General features: G+C 41.9%; 1 long non-coding RNA gene across 1 annotated transcript in view; it reads right to left on the bottom strand.

Annotated features, from left to right (window-relative positions):
• Window positions 1-22,643, bottom strand: part of LOC308534957 — a 103,574-nt gene extending 80,931 nt beyond the window's left edge. Inside the window, exons 1-2 of the long non-coding RNA XR_013997226.1 lie at window positions 22,453-22,643; window positions 21,547-22,079 (exon numbers count right to left, since the gene is read on the bottom strand). This is a non-coding gene — a long non-coding RNA (uncharacterized lncRNA). The remainder of the gene's footprint in view (window positions 1-21,546; window positions 22,080-22,452) is intronic.
• Between the last annotated feature and the right edge of the window lie 230 nt (window positions 22,644-22,873).

Genomic DNA, 22,873 nt, shown 5'->3' on the forward strand with positions numbered 1-22,873 from the left:
TAACCACTGGGACAAGGAGGAGGGATGAGGAGTTCCTTTATTTTAACAGGTTTATTCAAAGATGAAACCTTGAGAGAATAGCAGTAGCATGAGAAATAAAGTCACAAGTATACACCAAATGTAAGTAGCAATGTCTTTTAAATGTTAATAATCAGTAAAAAGAGCAAGAATTTTCAGAAACTGAGTTAAAAAAGGGGGATGATGCCAACAAAAAAAGGAAGGAAGAAAGAAATCAAAAAAAGAGAAAGAGAAAAGAAGAAAGAAATGGAAAGAGGAAAGAAAGAAAGAGAAGTGGAGAAAAGGAGATAGGAAAGGAAAGAAGATGAAGGGAGGAAAGAAGAAGAAAGAAAGAAAGAAAGAAAGAAAGAAAGAAAGAAAGAAAGAAAGAAAGAAAAGAAAGAAAGGAAGAAGGAAAGAAAGAAAGAAGGAAAGAAAGAAAGGAAGAAAGAAAGAAAGAAAGAAAAAGAATGGAGTACAGAAAAAGAATTCCCAAGTCTCTGCACAGAAAGAGTAAGAAAACAAATGAAAAGCGGGCTTTCAATATCCAGATGACATCACCAAGAGCACAGCACATGGAGCCTCACTGAGAATTCTGTTCTCTGAAGCTAGATTGTGGAACTGCTGTGTCATAAATTTCAATTCATCTGAACTAAGTCAATTAAATTGAAATGCATTATTATGACATTGTTAGGCAGTTTGGTAACTAAACGCCTTGAATAGTTGTCAGACCAAATTCACCTTACATAACTCCCTTTTTCCTACAGAGAATGTTTACCGCAGGGAGAAACCAAGGTGTTTTGGTTTTGTTTGTTTATTTTTACCTTTACTTTTCCTTTATTATGTGTAATAGATAAGAACAAGGATGTAAGATCATATTGATATCCTTACATATTATGGACAAGAGATATCCAACTCCATTTATCATAAATTTTTTCTTTCAAGGAGGATTATTTATCAAACCAAAGAGAACAAGAAAGAGGAAAATTCAGTATTTAAAACATCAACATATGCAATAGTGATCTCAATTCTTCACTTATGAAACCTTGCTTCTTTGATTATCTGAAGCAAAGTATTGATCCCAAACCATCATTACTTTGCCACTCATCATTCATCGAGCTGGCTTTTCCCAGCATCAGCTGTTGTTAAAAAAAAAAAAAAAAAAAAAAAAAAAAAACCTGATGTAAATATGAGACCAAGAACCAAAAACCAAAATGTTCTAGATTAAATTCACCTCTTTCTTTGACAGTTATTAGACTGACAGTTTGGGGAAATGACATTTTGAATCCAAATTTCAACAAGTCACTTGACAAGGCTTTTTGTAATCTTCTTTGGGCAAATTTGATTCAAATAAGTTTATAAAATGATGATAAGAGAAATGTCTAATATATCAGATACCTTTATTAGGATAAAAATATGTTGGGGGACAGAAGAATGAGCTGAATAGGTATATAAGGATATGGGAAATGGTGTTTGAGAGTGGCATGCACAAAATTGACTTGTTTTAGGGGATAGTAGGATGAGATGGGTCAACACTGCTTAAACGGTTGCCAAGATGGTTGATATGAGGTTTAGTACAGAGATTCAGTACTTAGGAAAAAACAATTCAAGTGATTATTACTTTCTACCCTCCATTGGTTAGTCCAGATCTAGAAAGTTTAATTCAATTCTGAGTAACACATTTTAATAGGCAGAGAGACAAACTGGCGTGTGGAGCCTATCAAGAATAATCAGCTGTGTCCTAACCGGTTTGGCTCAGTGCATAGAGCGTCAGCCTGCAGACTGAAAGGTTCCAGGTTTGATTCCGGTCAAGGGCATGTACCTTGGTTGCAGGCACATCCCCAGTAGGAGGTGTGCAAGAGGCAGCTGATCGATATTTCTCTCTCATCGATGTTTCTAACTCTCTATCCCTCTCCCTTCCTCTTTGTAAAAAATCAATAAAAATATATTTAAAAAAATAATCAGCTGCTCTGTATGGTCTATAGGTAAAAGTAGGCATGGCCTACAGGTAAAAGTAGGAACAGCCTATGGGTAAAAGTAGGCACGGCCTATGGATAAAAGTAGGCACAACCTATGGGTAAAAGTAAGCATGACCTATGGGTAAAAGTAGGAATGGCTTATGGGTAAAAGTAGGCATGACCTATGGGTAAAAGTAGGCACAGCCTATGGATAAAAGTAGGCACAGCCTATAAGTAAAAGTAGGCACGACCTATGGGTAAAAGTAGGAATGGCCTATGGGTAAAAGTAGGCATGGCCTATGGGTAAAAGTAGGCACGGCCTACAGGTAAAGGTAGGAACGGCCTATGGATAAAAGTAGGTATGGCCTATGGGTAAAAGGAGGAATGACCTATGGGTAAAAGTAAGCATGACCTACAGGTAAAAGTAGGAATGGCCTATGGGTAAGAGTAGGCATGGCCTATGGGTAAAAGTAGGCACAGCCTGTGGGTAAAAGTAGGCATGGCCTGTGGGTAAAAGTAGGCATGGCCTATGGGTAAGAGTAGGCATGGCCTATGGGTAAGAGTAGGCATGGCCTATGCGTAAAAGTAGGCACAGCCTATGGATAAAAGTAGGAATGGCCTATGGGTAAAAGTAGGATTCACTATAAAGAAAAAGTAAGAAAACTCCCTGTCTACCCCAGGATGTAGTAGCGACCCCTGAGTTGGTGCATTGTAGGCCAGAAGGGGAGAGGGTGGGTGGCTTCTATAGCATCTTCATTATTGAAATTTATGGATCTAGAATCCAGAGGGAAATGTGCCTAAGCATACACCGAAAGTGCACTCTGAAAAATGGTTTTATTTTGTTTATGACATCTGCATCCCTACTCTTCTCTACTCACTTGGGTAATTCAAAACCAATGGGTGTGATTTTGATCACCTGGCTCTGGTGCCCAGGTGTCTTGTCTTCCTGGGTCCCACAAGACTTGGACAACCAGAGAAACAGAGAGGTAGTTCTGGGCAGGCTACCCCAGGCACATGGAGGCATCCCCAGTTTTCCTGTGAAGGAAGTCTGTGTGCTTATCCTGGAGCTTTGGTCTGAGGGGCAGGCTCCAGCTTTGGCCACATATGGTGCCCTGTGTAGCTGTCCAAAGAGAACCAGTTGTGAAGCCTGAGGCACTCATCCCTGCCTTGCTGAATCTCATTAGCATCTCCCAGAAAAATAGATTACACAGGGATGAGCAAAGGTAGGCTTACCCTGGTGAGTATGCCAAACACAGTTTATCTTTGTTTCATTTTTTTTATTAATTATTGCATTATTTGTTTGTATTGTTTGTATAACTGTAAACCTACTTTTGCTCCACTTTTTGCAACTGTCACCCTGGGGATCTTGCCCATCACCTGACCATCAGGGTTAGCACTTGTGGCTCCACAGGACTGTATATATTTAGACGGCTTAAAAGCTGCTGCCTGGAGATCTGGCTTCCAAAAAGCCTAGCTCTAGGTGCTGGCATTCTCCCCTTAGGGATCACATTCTAAGCTCCCAGGAGCCATGAACATCATGTGTGGCCGCTCGGACAGCATGTGCTTGAGAGACCATGAAGGGCTGGGCAGGGCTGGAGGCCAGGCTTCTCCAGCTCCCGCGGGAGGTGCACCTGCGAGGTGAAGGAGAGGGCTGTCTTATCTGCTGCACAGAAACCATTACAATGAGTCAAACAAAATGAAGAAACAAAGGAATATGTTCCACTGAAAGAATGAGGTAAAAACCTCAGGAAGGAAATTAATGAAACAGAAGTAAGTAATTTATCTGATAAAGAGTTCAAAGTAGCGGTCATCAAGATGGCCACCAAACTGGGGAGGGGAGTGGACATGCACAGTAAGAACTTCAACAAAATGTGGAAAATATAAGAAAGTGACTAATGGAATCACAGAGCCCAATAAATAAACAAACAAACTTAAAAAAAAAACACTAGAGGGGCTCAATAACAGAGTAGACAAAGAAGAAAAAGATCAATCAACTCAAAGACAGGACAGTGAAATCAAAGTAACAAAAAGAGAAAAAGCATTTTTAAGTGAAGATAGCATAAGGTGCTTATGGGACAACATTAAATGGACTAACATTTGCATGGGGGGGGGGGAGAGAGAGAGAGAGAGAGAGAGAGAGAGAGAGAGAGAGAGAGAGAGAGATCTTTGGATTTGTAGAAATAATGACTACAAACTTCCCTAACCTGGGGAGTAAAACATTCAGACCCAGGAATCCCAGGAAGTTCCAAATGAGATGAACCCAAATAAACCCACAACAAGGCACATTATAATTAAAATGCCAAAAATTAAAGATAAGGAGAAAATATTGAAGGCAGTAAAAGAATTTTAGAAACATTTTATCATATTTACTTTTAATAAATCAACTACAATGTTTCTCATTCTAAGAAGACCTAACTGAACTCCAGGAAATAATTATTGATAAAGTTAGATCTAGAACATGGGAACTTTGATTGATAACACTAAAACTTTTAACTAGGCCTTTTGACATTCACTGTCTGACATATTTTCTAAAATTCTTCCTAATGTTAATTGAAATCCTTATTTGAGTAATTCCAGTTCATGGAGTACCATTCAAAGTCATTACCATGATTCTAGAGGCCTGGTGCATGAATTCATGCATGGGTGGGGTCCAGCTGGCCTGCCCAGATCAGGGTCCATGGGGCTGGACCAGCCAGGGGGAGGGGTCGCAGACGGTTGGCCAGCCAGCCCTGCCCTCTGGTCAAACTCCTGGTCGAGGAGATAATCTGCATATTAGCCTTTTATTATATATGATGATGGTAGCACTCTAGGAGAACAAGTGTTTAATCAGTAAGTGGGGATGTTTTGAAGGTCTCTTCTCTAGAGGTCTTCAGAATACCATGGTCATTCTACTGTTGGCTAGGCCATATTTTCCCACTAAATCTACCACTATCAGACTATGGCAGAGCAAGAGAAAACTGGAAAGAAGCAATGCTGAGGACCTCACATGCGCATTACAGTTTCACTGCCTTTTGGTTTCCTCATCCCACCACTCTAGGCTATGCTCTCACTCTCTCCCACGAAATGCTTGACCCCAGGCAGTGATGCAGTGTGGCAAGCTATGCTCTCACTCTCTTCCACGCAATGCTTGACCCCAGGTAGTGATGCGGTGTGGCAAGCATTTAAGAGGCTGTAAGCATAAGCAAAACACAAATGGTTCTTTTCAGTCCTTGAGTTTATTACACATTTTACACTGAACAGACTTACCTGGTGTCAGGAAATAACCCTGTTTTTGGCAGTTAATAACCCAAGGGGCAATAAGAGGAGAAGCCTAAATGAGAGTTTTCTGATAGGCTAACTTAAGTGACTTAGTACAAAAGATATAATCAGAGCAAAGTTTAAGCCTCAGGTCCCAGCTGATTGTTCACTAGTAGATAAACCTGAACAGTTTCATCCTTGAGGAACTCTCCGCTCTAGGCACATCCCTTCACACAGGGATGGCCACCATGTGAGTGAGGCTCACACCACCCTCACTGCAACTCTGGAACATTGTGAAAATTCAGTGGGCTCCACCAAACCAGGGTAATAGGTTTCTCAAAGTGCTGAAACAGTTGGTGGCCAACTTATGTGCGGGGTGAGTATGCATGTGGCTTAATAACAATAATCACACACCAGCATATACACATATACCATCTTTTTCAAGACTAGTTTGTCTGAAATCTTGGCATCATTAAATGTCAAATGAGTTTAACATGTGATTATCTGAGCCTCCTGAATGGAGAGAAGGTAAACTGGCAGAGAAACAGAAATCATATGATAATTTAACGTTCCATGCTTTGCTAACTGTGCAGCGTCATCCTTGGGTTAACAGATGCCAGCTTTCCTGGATTGGATAAGTAGACCCCCGCCTCACCAGCGCTTCCTTTATGAAAACTGAATATCCTACAGAAGGTTGATCAGAGCAAGATTCTGCTAAATATTCATGTTTTAATTTCAAGTACCACTTAAAATGTAAGGGTTTGAAAACACACAAAAACCAAATGTTGATGCATTACAGGACTGGCATGCTATGATTTCTTTATTGCAGCTGGTCACTTCATGTTATTAGCTACACTTGGCACAACTTGGAACAGCTTGACGGTATTTGGTATTTATTAAAATGTGAATGACAAAGCGGATAAGAATGCTCAGACAGTTGGATTCCTCCATTGACTGGATGCTCCAATACAGTATCTGTTTTTGTGAAGCGATGGGGCTCCTGCTGGGGAATGCTGAGGGGGGCATTCCAGGCAGGTTTGGGGAACACTTGCATAAAGAAAATTAAAACCTAATCACTGAAGTTTTAATTCATTTCTCCAAAAGCAGCAGATGGCCAATATTTTCTGAACAAAATTATAATTTTGGCACATAATTATTGGGAGATTAGCATTCACAACTATGTATTCAGGATCTATTATTGGATCTATAACTTCATTTATGAAAACAAGGACACATTTGTTTGGCTTGCTGCTGGCCTGGGCTTGCTTTGCTTATCAGCAAGGTGTGATGAGCATGAGCACATGTGACATGGCAGTGAGGATGCACAATGCAGGAGAGACACTATCCGAGGGGAACTGTTATACTTATCCCGGGAAGAGGCATTGGAAGGTAGCTGGGTGTCTTTAAGGAGCTGAAGGGATTGAGTTCAGAAAGAATGGAGACCAGCTGTTCTTTCTCTCCGCAGGGAACAAAAGAAAATGGGATTATATGACAGCACGAGGATTTGGAATAGATATAAAACAGAATTTCCCAACTGCGTAGGCTCTCACACACTGAAATGCATTTTGAAAGGAGTGTGTGCACATTAGTTTTATTTTGATGCCTTAAGAATGGAAAGACACACATTCACTATGTGGTCTTCTGTGAGTGGAGCGTGAGTGCAGGGATTTATGGTTCCTGGGTTTCCTTGATCTCTGAGTGGAATCTAAAAATGTGTATGGAGGTCACTAAGAGAGCTAACTTTTTAATGGTAGCTAACTTTTTTTAACGGTAGCTATTTTCCTGGGGACAGACTGGCAATTTTTACCTGTACTATGAAGTTTTACACAGAATAGAATGTTATGTAATAGGTGGGTGAGAACAGAAAATGTGGGAGCACAATGCACTCATTGTTCCTCCCACTACTATTTTTCTATTGAGTAGTTCAAGTTTAAAGGCAAAATGTTCTTCCTAGTTATGTGTGGAATTCAACACATGTATATTGATTTTAGAATTCATAAGAATGTGGTTAGCGTTCCCGAGGAACTGAACTCTCTCTTTACACACACACACACACACACACACACACACACTCACACATGTGCACACACACGTTCATGTGCACATGCACACGTGTGCACATGCATGCACACACAAACACATGCACAACGATGGTGATTGTCTCTTGTTGTGAATATAGTTCTATTTCCCATTTTCCTGAGCTGCTTGGGGTAGTAAACAAAGCACTGTGCTGGCGGCAGACACCTGCTGTCAGGTCTCACCTCTGTCATGAACTGGCTATTGGCCCGGACTCTTAGTATAATCTTATGAGAAATAAACAGTAAAATGAGGATATGCTCAACAGGCCATTTTAAAGTTCCTCCTTTTGGTTCCAATATGCTATCGATTATTAATACCAAAGACTCTTGATCTCCGAGTTCACTCCAAGATCATGTCTCAGCTTTGGCTGCACATTGTAATCTCCTGGAGCTTTAAAAAATCAGAATTCCCAGGCCATGCTAATTATGTCAGAGTGTCTGAGGAAGGGCAGAGGTATCAGTATTTGTTAAATTCCCCAAGTGGTTACATCAGCCAAGGTTGAGAACTCCTGCTTTGGGTACAATGCAGGAGAGGAACTGAAATAATAATGTTACTTCACTCTGAGCACAGGAATTGTGTCCATATTCTTCCTTTCTGCATCCTCAGTACCTAACAAAGTGTCTGGTGCATGGTAGGTGCTCAGGAAATAATTAACAGCATAAGTGAACTTTGGCAATTCCCTAAAAAGACATAGTCTTTTCAAATCGGATAACTACTTTGATCATTTTCACTTTGATCTTACTCACTGAATAACAGCTCAATTCTCTATTTTTGTTTCCCAGCATAAACAAAGTCAAGTGAAATAATGGGCAATCCTATTGCAGTGACACAATTCAACTATTCTTGGGATGAAAGAGAGGAAATCATCTCTCCTCATATCCCCTAGAGAGGAGGCCCTTGGGAATCTAGACATGCCCCCTACATGACTCCACACAAAACACACAAAACAAAATCTCTGTGTTAAGTTGTGTCATATCCTTACTCAGCCAACACTTATAAGGCACTGACATTTGTGATAGTCTAAAGGAGACTTTCTCAGTGAGGGCTTCGTGCTAAAATTAAACCTTAATACCCTGGGCATCTTTACATGGAATACATTAATTTACTTCCCATGCATATAGTATAGTTTTAGTGCTATATCATTCCTGAAAGAATTGAGAAGAGTCACTCACCTGGTTGTTTTGCTCTGGGGTTCAGAGAGCAAGCTCCCTCTAGGAAGGGCTGGCAGTGCCAAGGGGTACAGTGACAAAGGAGACGCAGTACCTGTCTCTCAGAACAGCCTGGTCCTGGACAGCTTTCCTGGAGATGGGATTGCTCTTTACCTATGCTGATCAAGACGGGGCACCTAGTCACGTGGCCTTTGCGCCTTTACAATGTGGCCAGTGCACCTGAGAAATTAAATTTTTTTACTTTACTTAAGATTAATTTAAATTGAAGTAGCCACATATGGCAAGTGGTGACCCTATTGAGCAAGGCAACTCTAGAATCACATATTCAAATGGGGAAGACTGGCTCATACATTATCATCATCTGGGTGATCAGTGCTAATAGGAGGGATGCACAGAAGGCTATGGAAGCACCGACGAAAGAAGCGAATCTGAGGGGTGATGGCAGGGTGGTTGAGGCAAAGACTCCTGAGAGGAAACGGCTTCCAGGATGAGACCCGAGGGGCGAGGTGCAGAGTCGGGAAGGGGGAGTGGAGCTAGAGCCACCCAGAGGCTCGGATGTGTGAGAAAGCACAGGACATAAAAGGGCACTAAGAAATGGCAAGTGTGTGTGTGGCAGCAACACTGAGAAGAATGTTGGAAAGGAGAGGAATGTTGGGCCAGGATCCAGGACAGGAAGGGTTTTGTGTGTCATGCTATTTCAAGGGCAATAGGGATCCAATAAAAATGTTGGACACTGTGAGTGAAATGATGGTATTTGTGCCTTAGGGAGATTTTCCTGGTTACCACTTGGCAGCGTAGGAGGAAAGACTGGAGGTCGGATGCCCTGATCTGGATCAGAAGTGAGGGTTGTCTTAACTAAAGCCACGTGGAAGGTGGAGAGACACAGACATATTTGAAAACAGGAAGAAGAAAAATAAAAGGATTTACCTGATGAACTGGCCGTGACAGGTGCAAAGAGAAAGACGAGGATCACTCCTTCGTGTCTGACTTGGGTAGATGACAGTGACAGTCATGGAAAGGCAACATGGGGTCATTTAGGAATTGTCTTTGAATTGAAAATTTCCTATCATATTAGGTTACTTGCTCCCTCTGGACCCTGAAGCTAGCTCTGTGTGCACCTCATCATGAGAGCATGCTCTTCCAGGAAACAAACACAAGTTCACAGTGAATGCAAGATTCTTTTTATTGGGGGTTCCAGGGACATATAACAAAGCCTCAAAAAATGCCAACAAAATCATATTCTGTGCTTGGCTACTTTGAAAAATCCTGTTTATTTATGAACTCATTGAACAAGCACTGGGTGAAATAAGGCCAATAGCCATTTGGAAAATAGGCCGAGCTCAGCCATGAGGAGCTCTAAGTCTGACAATGACAGGTGTTTAGAGCAGATGTGCAGCATCTCTTATTGGGTGTCCCAAGCGAGATGCTGGTCCTGAAGTGGACCCCACTTCACGGGTTCCTTCAAGACACAACTGTGTTTTGAATCTCTGTGTCATCCAGCTGACCATTTTATTTATTTATTTATTTATTTATTTATTTATTTATTTATTTATTAAATGTATTTTTATTGATTAATGAGAGGAAGGGAGAAGGAGAGAGATAGAAACATCAATGATGAGAGAGAATCATGGATCAGCTGCCTTCTGCATGACCCACACTGGTGATTGAACCCACAACACGGGCATGTGCCCTAACTGGGAATTGAACCATGACCTCCTGGTTTGTTGGTCGATGCTCAACCACTGAGCCACACCGGCTGGGCCAGCTGACCATTTTATTAATCATTACTAAATGCCAACTAAATGCAAAGGGACTGGTAAAGAAGAGTGAAATTTCCTTAATTCTAGGTTTTTTATGGCTGAAGTATTCTTGAGTTGATACATGGATAAGTGAGGATTAAAATAGCAAATAACCATTGACATTTTTAAAAATTGAAGGACTATTGAAAGTCATATGTAAATATTCATGCAGAAGCACTTATTAATACATACTGTGCACGAAACTGTTTAAGAAAATACTTAGAAGATCAGATTTGTTTAGGTGAACTACGATTTCAAGTACTTTAAGAATATCATTGAATATATTGCACATAATAACTTGGGCCATTATATGATTGGTTTTTAATCTTCACCCAAGGATATTTTTTCCATTGATTTCTAGAGAGATTGGAAGTGTAAGAGGAGGGGGAGAGAGAAACATCAATGTGAGAGAGATACCTTGATTGGTTGCCTCCCGCTTCCACCCCTACTGGGACTGGGGAACCTGCTACCAAGGTGCCCTTGACCAGGAATCGAAAGTGTGACCCTTTGGTCCATGGGCTGATGCTCTAACCATTGAGAAAACTGGCCAGCGACCATTGGCAGCTTCTGGATCTAAAAACGATAGTTAGTTCACAGCTAGCTATTTTTCACATTAACCTGGGAAGCCAAAGAGGTGGTGCAAAAATTGGAACAATCTACTAGGTACAAGGCTCCCAGATCTCTGAGATAAACTGTTTCCACTAGTCACATTCAAGTCCATGACTGGTTTCGGCAGGGCGGGTGGCTCAGCCTGTGATTAGCCTGGGGGAACTGAACGTACGGTCTCCAGGGGCCCCTCTATCTCACCTGTGGAAAAGGACGTAGCATCAGCTGACCTTTAGTCATTACTAACCCATTTTTTTCATTTCAAGAATTTGAGACTCTATGCAGACAAAATTGAAGGATCTCATCAAAGTCTGGCAAAAGAAGAAAAAAAGCCTAAAATATTGATACGCTCTCTTCCCCAATTATTTCAATTTTCTATTAGGAAAATACATTCTGCCACTCTAGTGTAACTTAACCAGAAATCTGAAAAATTTAAAGGGATAATCAAATGAAATAGCTCTTTGTTTACCACAAAAAATATCAAGTAGTAATGTAATGACTGCAATATTGCAACTTCAGGCCTTAGATCAGGGATTTCAACCTGTTTCATCTCATGGCACACATAAACTAATTACTAAAATTCTGCAACACACCAAAAATAGATCACATTTTTTGCCAATCTGACAAAAATATAGGTATAATTTCGATTCATTCACGCTGGACGGCTACTATTGTTTTGGCTGTCATTTTTTAACTTGACAATCTAAGGGGAAGGAGGGCAGTGCCCTACCTGGCTAGTCAGGTGTTGCATGGTTTACACATCCTGGCAGTGCGACGGCTGGAAGTCGCGGCCTTCGGCTATGAGTTTTGCAATTGCAATTCTGGATGTGAACTGTGTATTGGCTATTTAGCAAGTTACTTAACCTCATTAAACCTCAGTTTTCTTAACCTATAAAATGGGAATAATACCTCTTTTGCTGAATTGCTGTGAGGCTTAAGTGAGCTAACATAAATGCTTAACATATAGTGAGAATTCAGTAAATACCTATTATGATTAGGTTAACAGAATAATCACAGGCTCTCATACTATTACCAGTCACTCTATTGCTTTAATGGCGAAGAAATACAATTGTAATTCTAGGCAACACCTGGGATGAGACAGCTGCGTGTGCGTGTGCGTGTGCGTTTGCTCTCACAGTAATGCATCTAAAAGACACTCTTTCTCCTTTCTTTCCATTTATCTAATTCTCTAACATCCTTTAAGACTCACTTCATAATTTTCTCTTTAGGGGGCTTTCTTCCCTGAACAGACTAGTTTTATCCTGCTTCTGCTGACCTCCTCGGAGTTCTTTGTTTAAATCATTTGTTTTGGGTTGGGTTTGGGTCTTGCCATCTATTGACCTGAGTTGTTATTTGTCTTTTCAAAAGCTTACATCCTTCTGTCTGACTGAATTTACTGGTTCGAAGCAGCAGCTGTATCTCACAGGTCCTAGATTGCTGAATAAAAAGAATGGTTGCTTGGTTGGTGTCAGGCAGGATAACGTGGTATTTCTATGTTGCTTTAGGACTTCCCCCCATTATTTTACCTTTTGGATTGCCTCTCACTGCTGTTATTTCAAGAGTACTTTATATTTTTTAGGTCACTCTTAAGGTCACACTTTGTGTGTGGCTAAAAATCAATCTACTTAGAGCATTAATGTTCCTTAAAATATTAACACATTTGTGCAATTTCTATTTTAAAAATTGGTGCATTCATAAGCAAATTTATACTAGGAAGACTTAAAAAAATAAATGTCACATTAAATTTAAATTCAAGCAGAGGAATACAAACGAGGAAGAAAATGTTTTTGGCTCATGAAAAATCTAGATGGCATGAGCTCTGGCCGGGTAGCTCAGTTTGTTAGAGTGTGGTCCTGATATGCCAAGGTTGTGGGTTCGATCCCAGCCAGGGTAAATACAAGAATCAACCAATGAATGCATCCATAAGTGGGACACCAAGTCTCTCTCTGTGTGTCTGCCCATCTGTTTCTCTCCCTCAACCCCGTCTCTCTCTCTCTCTCTCTCTCTCTCTCTCTCTCTCTCTCTCTCAAAAACAATTTTAAAAAATCTAGATGCCATTCTTAAGACGCTCTGTTTCTTGAAGGGGTTGCCACGTGTTATAAGAGTGTGTTGCTGAGCAGGAGAGGTGTCCTCAGGTGATGACTTTGTTTCAACTTCTGAGTGGCCTGGGCATCCATGGGCGGCTCTCTCTGTGGTCCTTGAACCTTCCTGAGGGCCATAGGACCAGCTGAAAGGAACATCAACACAACTAAAAACACAACAGAACATGTCACAGAAAGTCATCACATTGAATGTTCAGTAAACATAAATACATGCAATAATACTTTAGCTCCCTGCAATTCCTATCTATGTGAAGACTCCATCACCAGGAAAACGCAGCCCTTTCTTATTGTCCCCCTGGCTCAAGACCAGCCACAGCTCTGCGGGCCATGCTAATCCCCCCAGAGAAAATGCTCTAGAAGAAAAGTTTCAGGTGAATCCCACAGGCAACTTACTGAAATAGGGCACATACAGAACCAACAGCAGGACACAGGACATTAGGGACACGTTCAAATAGCTAAAGAGTAAATGCAAAATAAAATAACTGTGGGTACATAAGTCCTCAGTGATGCAGGAATGATTGAAGCCACCAGAGTTGCTAGGAGTTAATGTCAATTCCTGTATTTAAATTTATAGTGCCTGGCTCATGCCCAATAGAGGAACAAAAGGAAGAAAGGAAGTGGGGATGGAGGGAGAGAAGAAAAAGAGAGAGAAAGAATGAGGGAGGAGGGCAGGAAAGAAAGCAAGAAATAAAAGAAAGGTTTCTGAGGTGTGGAAGAAGCATGGAGGCAGAAGCATAGAGGCAGAAGCATAGAGTGTACCGAGAGGAAAAACAGCATGCAAGCAAGTTCAAAGACTTGGAAGCCAGGGAAATAGGCTTGGTTAATTAAAAAAAATAATAAAATAAAATAAAGATGATATGTTTGAGTGGTTTTAGAAAATGGGACAAAGCAAATTTCAGGAGTTTTGAACATATTAAGATTTAATTTTAGAAGTGTGGTGTGTTAATATAACTATTGTAGACTTTTGAAGGGAATATTAACATGATTCGAATAAATCAAGTGGAAAGGGAAAGGTGAAATTCAAAGACGTCAGCTCAATGAGAAAGGCAAACCATATAGCAAGAAATTAAATGAAGGCACAGGGATTAAAGAATATGCTCTTAAAATAGAGAGACTGTGGGATCTCAGAGGGACGGTGGGCGTGGGTAGGTGGGCGGGAAGAGATCAACCAAAGACCTTGTATGCATATATGCGTAACCCATGGACACAGATAATAGGGTGATGAAGGCCAATGGTAGGGGTTGGGGGCAGGCTAGAAGAGGTCAATGGGGGGGAAAATGGGGACGTATGTACTACTTTCAACAATAAAGATTTTTAATAAATAAAATAGGGAGGCAGGTGCTTGTCTGGGTTTCTTCTATGCTTATGTTGCAGGAAGTGGGCTTAGAACTGAGAGCATTTTTCATTCTCCAGCTGTTCCTCTCTCTGCCACTGCCTTTCCTAAAAATGAACTTTACTGTTTTAGCATCAAAACAACTACATGTTAGTAAACATAGTACCTGGAGGCGGAATTGAATATAACTTCAAAGGACAAACAAGTCTTAATACAATACCTCCGGAGTCAGGGGCCCAGAGTGTTCTGTGCCTCTACTTTAGAGCAGCTTCACAAGTTCTTGGAGCTAAAAGAGTTAGAGACCAACGAACCCATCCCACGCATTTTACAGATAAGAATGTTTGGGAAGAGCTGTATTAATATTTCTTTTATTACACAATAGATGTTATGAATGAAATATACTTTGCAGGTGGATTTTAATTTAACTGAACCCTTTATTGTCAGCCTCTTCATTAAGCTCACACACTGAGGATGCATAATGACTTAAGTATGTACACCAAGAAATATTCCACCTCCTGTCACTGCTTTCTGCCCTAGACACTTGGGATACATTAAAGACCTTGGCTCTCTAGATGGCAAGTATAACATACATTTGCTCCGGAACCTGTAAAATAAACTGCTGCTGTTAATAGGTATTTTTCTGTTCTGACCAAGCATGTAAGAATGGATCCTAGATGAGTAGTTAAGCAAAATATACATCTTACATATTTTAGAATTCATTATGTTGTGAACACAGAGTGGAGGGTGGGGTGCTAAGCTTTTGCTACATGTATGGCAGACTTACTTGTGAATAAATTAAAATGCGATTGTGTTAAGGAAAGATGTTTCGCACTATTTTTTACTCCTTTGGGTAACTTAATAGAAAGCCCAGATGAAAAGTAAACCAATGTATTGCTTTGGTGCATCATAGACATAGCCCACAGAAATGTGTCTCTTTTAGAATATGGACCCGTCTTTTAAAATAAATTTGAAGAATTATAAATAAGTAAACCACCATATTCTAGGTGTGTATTATGAGTCAAATGCTTAATAAATCAGCTTTCCTTGGTGTCCATGCCTACTTAATTGGGATGAAGTAAGACCCTGTGTCATCTCAGCATGAGCACCCTTTGGAGTCTGGTCTCCTGAACATATAAACATATAAACATAAACTGGGGCCCTGTCACTGGTCGCTTAGGTGCTTCTGTGACCTGACTGTGATGAGTCTTCTGATTTTCATCAAGAGCATCATCACCTATGCACATAGCAGGTGGCAGTGGCAGGCAGACCAGTCGCTGCTGCTGGTTGGCCTAGGATCCTCCCTAATAGCAGATCTTTAGGGCTCAGCTCTATGGAGAGGGAGTTGTAGCCCAAGAACCCACTGCACTGAGACACCCAAAGGGAAGCCGATGCTGGAGCTTCTGCAATCCGAGGCAGAGACTCAGTTCTTAATCACGTGCCATGCAAAATGGAGGAAAATTATTATTATGAGTTTGATCAGGTTAAAATTATTATCTCTGCCTAAGACCATTTCCCTGACATGTTATCTCATCATTTAAATAAAGGAAATGAATTTCTTATGACTAATATTTATTATTCTAGTGTTCTTCCTTACTGCAAATTATCCAAAGTTAGGATGAAGATTAAAACAGTAAATATTTTACCAATAATGCAACAGTCTCTGCAATGACGACTCTTTCAGACACGATTAATTGCCAACATTGAGGTTACACACATGCATCCTTGCATGAGAACAGAGATCATAGAGTCCTTTTATTCTTATGTTAATTAACAAGAAAAAATTTTAAGTTGACTTGAAAAACATTCTACTCAGGATCCATGTCAAATGATGAGAATTGCCAAAGGGAAAAAAATCTCAAGTAGGCAACATGTAAAGCAACACACAACTATATGCACTTTAGTATAATTACACGTTGCAAATTATATTGGATGTATCTAATATCTAATTTTTTGAAAGCTGATTCCACTTGAGATTTCAATAAGAGCATCAACATTTTGCAGGTGGCTCCTTCTGTATAGTATTCAAAGGGAATTATCCCTCTTATATGCTTACAGCCCTCAAGTAAAAGCGGAAGTTCTCCATAAAGGCCAATGAACAACAGACCCTGGGAATATAACCTTGATAGATAAAGCTCCACCAAATAGAATATTCAACATGGTTATTTATTCTGTTCCTTCTGTGCATAGTATCCTTATTTGCTTCAAGCAATAAGAAAATAATCTGAACTACAGGCCTCATTATAGAATGTGGAGAAGGCTTCACGTATATTCTGCAGCAATTATATGAAAATCTAAGGGGTTCACAATTTTTCAGATGATATTTTAGATCAACTGATAAAAGAAATGTGCAAGTGAATGGCAGATTATATCTTTGAAAAGAGAGAGCCCTGCATTAAATTCTGTTCTTATAAAATGTCTGATCAATTTGCCCTAAAGAGGATGCCAGAGCAAAGCTCCATTTTGAGAACCAGGCTTTGTCCTCTTTCTGTGTGACTCAACCAATCAGATAACCAAGTACATTTGTGATCTTGGGAAACAGGGCATATTATTCAAGTTGGCTGGATCCATTTTCTTGATTCCTCCTGAAAGATCTGTCTGCTAATTAGGGTTACTATTTAAATGATTTGATTCACTGCACTTTCGTGAAATGCAATGTGTTGTCATATCACAGACTTTATCATGCTGCTGCTGTTCACCGAGATGCCTCCGTAGTTAGCAGTTTCCTTTGTTCTGCTCAGTAAGTGATTTTAGGAAGGGGATGGGCCCGGAAGGAGGAGCCTTGGGGTTTGTAAAATAAAATCATACATCCCTGGTGTACATGCAAAACTTTGTGTATTTCCATGAATTCCTTTTTAGAAAATAAATTACAATTCCATCTGGAATAAGCTAAGAGGCACATGCCGGTGACTTTGAATGAAACCCAAATGATCCGACCCCACCTCACACACCTCTCTGGTGTGCTTCCCACTGCAGTGCAATGATAGAACAACAATTTAATTTTTTTTAATCAGCAAGGAATGTCTTTAGCAAGGAAGAAGTAAATTATGATAATTACTCTGAATAGTCAGATCCTTGAGCATTGCTAATTAGCATTTATTGCCTGGATTATGGAACAATACACGAGAAACTGAACTGCAACTGCTCTTTTGCCGTGAGGAGCTGGGAAAGGCAGCAGGGCAGAAAGGCAGCAGCATCAGCAGGTGAGTCAGAAGTTCACATCCTGGATCGTGTGCAGAATCCCTCACCTTCAAATACACATACATGGCCCTCAATATAGTTAGCTTATTTATTTCTGGTGTTAGCCGAATATTTACATATGATATCATAGTCATGGGGGACTAAGGGGTGGAGAAATATTTTTGCTATGATGTCACTTGGGGGCAATTTTATCCATTGTGAGAGTTCAACACTAAAGAGAATAAAACTCACCTTTTAATAAAAGTGTGAATTTCCCTGCAGAAATTTTAACTTAAAAAGGAAACAAAGAATTCAGTTCTTGGTGGATAAAATTTTACATTCACCTCCCCATTTCATTTAGTTAAAAATAACTGAGAAAGGGTCATTCGTTTCTGACTTGAGAGCCTTTTTTCATTAGTAATTTGTAATAAAGTAGATTCTGAAATTAGAAATAAATTAGATATTAATTAGCAGACCAACACCAGCCATGTACACTCTTATAATGACACTCTTATAATTTGGCAACTGCAATTCCTAAATACCCTGGAAGGCAGAAGAAAAAAAGAGGAAAAATGAGCTATTCATCATTCTCACTGCAGTCTCACCATTTCCCCACCTCATTGCAGTCATTGAGGAGAAAGAAACATAGTAAAATACGAAACCAGTGACAACGACAGCCACAAGTCTTCCCAATACCTGCATGGATTCCCTTCCTGGATCCTTTTAGTTTGAAAGAATAAGTTTGACTAAATGTGTGAGGAGATTAAACAGACTGGTGGTAAACATTAATTCTGCTGGATGAGCAATGCTTTGGGATTGCAGATAATACTTTTCTTTTCCTTTGACATACCAAGGAGATTAGTTTAGAACGTCAAATTTGATTTTGTTAGAATATATTAGCAGTGTTTTAATTAATACCAATTAAACCCTTTCTTTCCCTGAGGCTTGATATATTCCTAATGCTTTCTAAATCCTCTGTCTTTTATCCATCCACCTCCCTCCACCCCTCCAAATCACCAAGCCTTTGTTACAGTCTTCATACTTTTACTGTATTCAACAGAAAACTACGAGCTGCTTGCCTAGAGGTGTCTTGCCCATAAAATTACTTCCCAGTTGCTGGATTTAAAATGAGTCCTGTTCATTAGTACAATTGATTTTTTTAAAAAAAGGTGTGATTAGAGACTCAAACATAAACATTTTCTGTGTTTTTCTTTTGGGGAAAAATGTTGCAAAAGGAGTTTTGGCTGGTTGGCACCACTTGGCTTCAATCTCGCTAGAAGCTTCCTATATTTTCAATGGCATTGGTTTTGAGCTGGAACTTCTTAGGAAACATGCAAAAAAGGAAAAAATGGTGGTGGGGGCGCGCTAGTTAAATATGGTGAACCATGTGCTCTGGACTGAACTGTAACTGTGTCCACGGAGGTGCTGCATGGCATTTCACTCACTATTCCTCCTTCTCTCACTTCCTGTCTTTCTTGTCCCAAAGCTCCAGTTCACTTCTTTCTCTTTTCTTCCTGCAATGCACCCCACCCCCCGCAATTCCCCGCCTTATTATTTTTTTTTTATTTGCAAAGCTGGATTTGCACTTTTAAAGATCAGTATCCATAATGCCCTGCTTGTTTCGGTTGCACTCTCTCTTTAAAAGACAGCCCCTCTAATTGATGCGTCTGGGCTAGTCTAGACTGGTAGTGATTGAACCACCACCAATTATGTTATTCATTTCACTGAACTTCACTGATGGGCTCAGTGAGGAAGAAGGGGTGTTGAGAAACCTATCCTTACACTGAAGCAGTTCCCTGCTGAAATATAAAATCTTGTGTGTTCTTATGCACTCCTAAATGCCTTGTGACCAGTTGTATAATAGCAGCCTCAGAACATGAGCAATCCACTCGAAAACATGCAAAACACCAAGAGAGTTCCTCAGAATACAAGCTGTATCACTGGGATTAAATTACTATCCGGTTATAATTTAAAATCACAGAAGACTGATATCTAGCAGGTTTTTGTTGACCCATGCATACGTTTTCATAAAATTAACTGCAGATATATTTTGACTTTGAAAGGCATCACATGTTTTAAACATTTGACATGAATCATGGGGTAATATAGATGCATAAATTAAAGAGATGCCTTTCCATAATTTCCAAATACCTATGCATACACATTAGCTACGATGGGGGAAATCATCAATCCCATCTATACAAACCAAAAAATGACCTGAAAAATCAAATAACTTTTCTTTGAATCACATTCAGACTATCAAAGGCTGTAGAGTAATATTGAAATATTATAAGTACACAAGAGGTTTCAACAAAAGACATGGCACAATTGTTCCACAGTTCATACTCTCAATTCAGGTTGCTGATACAAAATGGTTCCTTGACTATGATTTAGAGTCAGTGACTAAAATTGCAATGAATATTTAAAAACAAAACAAAACAAAAGACAGGGGAAGAAGAGTTTCCTTAACCTTTAACATGCAGAAACAAGTTACAACCAATATAAAGTCTTTAAATGAAGAATGCATTTGAATTTGGGGTTGATTTAGGTATTTTCAAAAAATAGAAGACAAATATTGGCCCAAGAATGCTAAAATTGTTTAAATAAAATTATATATTGGAATTTTTCACAACAAAGAAAGATAAGTCACTGTTTCTCTTTTCTAACTATGATATATATCTAAATCATTGAAATTATTCTGTTACAAAATGTCACATTTTCAGAAAACTGCAAACTAGGTAATGCTAACAATTACCTCAAAAGATAATTTTAAATGTATGGTTTTGTGTTATAAGTAACTACATTGGATTGAATTAAATTCCTGATAATTTCCCCCAGTTTTTACACAAAGAATAATATGCATAGTTAATCCTAAAGGATACGCTATTTTTTGTGTGTGCATCCTGTTATTTTTTTCAGTATATATCATACATTTCCAATCCCTATTACTTTTAAAATCATCATATTAAAATAGTAGCCAAGCAAGGAGGCTATATATCGCCTTTTATTTTATGTAAGATCTTGTAAAGAAGTATGAATTTAGTCTTTTTAACACCAAAACGCTACCCTTCATCTAGAATAAAGAGAGTAAAAATTTTAGCCTTTGGCTATATTGGCCCAGATTATTGGTTCACCACTACCTATGTCTGTGCTCACTATCCAGCCATGGACGGTACACATGTGTGGGACTTGAATATCTCATACGTGCACATGCCCATGTTTATTGGGCATAATTTTAAGACGAACTGTTGAGTTTAAAAGTTGGGAGCCTGGGGCATGCCGGGACTTCAGCTGGTGTGCTCTGAGGCCAAGCCCAGGTACCGAGCTGTTCCTGTCACCCTGGAAGGCACTGCGCCTTGCCCTCAGGGAACAGACCGGCGCCCACAGCCTCGCCAGGCCGCTTGGCCAGCAGATACCTGCTCGCACGCCCAGGCGCCCGTCACCTGATCCCACCGACAATGGAAACCTCAGCGGTGCCCTGGGTCACTTCAGACAAACTTTCTTTTCTTTCGTTTTTGCCTTAAAGGAAAAAGTTCCACCGAATCTCCGGGATGCCGAGGCGCGGCTCACAGCTCCCAAGAGCCTAACCCGTGGATTTCAACGGTACACATCACAAGTTAGGGTCTCAGGGACTGAGAGGGGCGCAGTAGGCTCTTCCTCCAGACAAAGCAGAGCCGCAGAAGGTGACAGGCGTCTGCTTCAGCTTCAGGGTGAAAAGGCAGCGAACAGGTGGCGTGCCCCTCTCACTGCCCAGCGTCCTGTCCACAGGTCTGGGCGCCACGCGGTGCAGGACGCGATGCCCGCGCGCACGCCCTGGGCACACACGCACGTGCCTGGACACTCGGGCGCGGGTGGCCTTGACAATGGCAGGTAACGCGAATAGACCCGGCCATGCCCACGTGCTGGACACCACGGGCTGTGATCAGGGCCGAGTGTTCAAAGCTTTAATTCGCAACCAGCGCAAACAACTAAAGAAAATGAGGAGGCCCTTCCCCCGGCGCCCGCGCGCAGCACTGCGGAGTCAGATGGTTAGGAGGAGACGGGGTGCGGGCGGGCGCGAGCGTGCGGGATGGGGGCGCTCGGACTCACCGGCTGGAAGCGGAGCGGCCGCAGCCTCACGGCTCCACCGGAGCGGACGGCGCCCCGCGCGCTCGGGCCGGGGCTGCCCTGGAGGCCGCGCTGGCGGGAGGGCGGGGCCGGCCCAGCCCCGAGCCCAGGCTGCCGCGCCGGGTCGCGCTTGGGCCGGAGAGAGAGAAGGGAGGCGATTTTGGTGGGAGTGGAGGAAGGCGGAGGCTGATGGCTTTGAAATCGTTCCGTTAATTCTTTTTTTAAATTAAGGGCTGGGAACCGCCCGAGGCTGCTGCAATCGTCCCCGGTCCTTCGCGTGCGCGCCGGCCTCCGGCGCCCGCTCCGGCCGCAGCCCCGGCCCAGGGCGGCCAGCGCCGCGCTGTCAGGCGGGCGGGGAGGTGCGGCTGCCAGCGGGCCCCGCCCGGTCCTGGGCGCTTTCGGCCAACAGTCCAGGAATCAGAAACGCGTTCCCTCCATCTTCTCAGGCGGCTCCTGGCGCTGGGCTGGCCGCGTCCCCATCGGCCTGGAAGCTGAGCAAGAGGCTCCTGCGACGCCTCCCAGATGGAAGGGAAAGGAGGGGAGGTGGGTGGGAAGATAGCTCTCAAAACTGTCCCCTCTCCTTCCTCCCTTCCTTCTTCCTTCCTTCCTTCCTTCCTTCCTCCCCCTCCCGCCCTCCCTCCCTCCGTCCGTCTTCAGTCTGAGAAGGTAGATGCTGTCTAGTCCAGAGAGTGACAAAGCAGCCCCTCGAGGAAGACACTGGAGGGGCCTCAAGCGCTTGGCAAAAACGCTAAACATTTGGTTTGTTTCCATGTGCAACTCGACCTGCTAGGGCTCCGCTCCCCTCCGAACTGGTCGCCGCCAGGAGCTGGATGGCGCCTGCCCGCGTCCGGGTCTGCGCAGCGCCCACCCCCGTGTCCAGGAGCTCACCTCCGAGGGCTCTTCGGGGCAGGCCTCCTGCGGACGGTCCGTCTGTCCGTCTGCTCCCTCTCCTGTCGCTCAGAGCAGCTAGTCCGGCACCGTCCTACCAGCCCTCGCTCCTCGCTCCTCTCTCCCTCCTCGCTCCCTCTCTATCTACCTCTTCTCCTTTTCCCTTCACTATCAAAAATAAAAATAATAATGGCCCGTTCGACATGGCAGCGTGAAGTGGCTGCCTTTGAGAAGGCACATTTAATCTTTGCTGGCTCCCCTAGGCTCAGTGAAGACGGAGAAGGAAAAAAAGGGGGGGGGGGGGAGAGTGTAAGGGAGGCTGCTGACGGACAGCGAGCATCAGGCACAAATCAGCGACAAGCTGCATTTTCCGAGCCCACACTGCCCCCTTTCTTCTCCTCTCCCTTCCCGGGAAGCCTGC

This window comes from Myotis nattereri (genome assembly GCF_964212035.1).
Source record: "Myotis nattereri genome assembly, chromosome: 19".
Classification (NCBI taxonomy): Eukaryota; Metazoa; Chordata; class Mammalia; order Chiroptera; family Vespertilionidae; genus Myotis; species Myotis nattereri.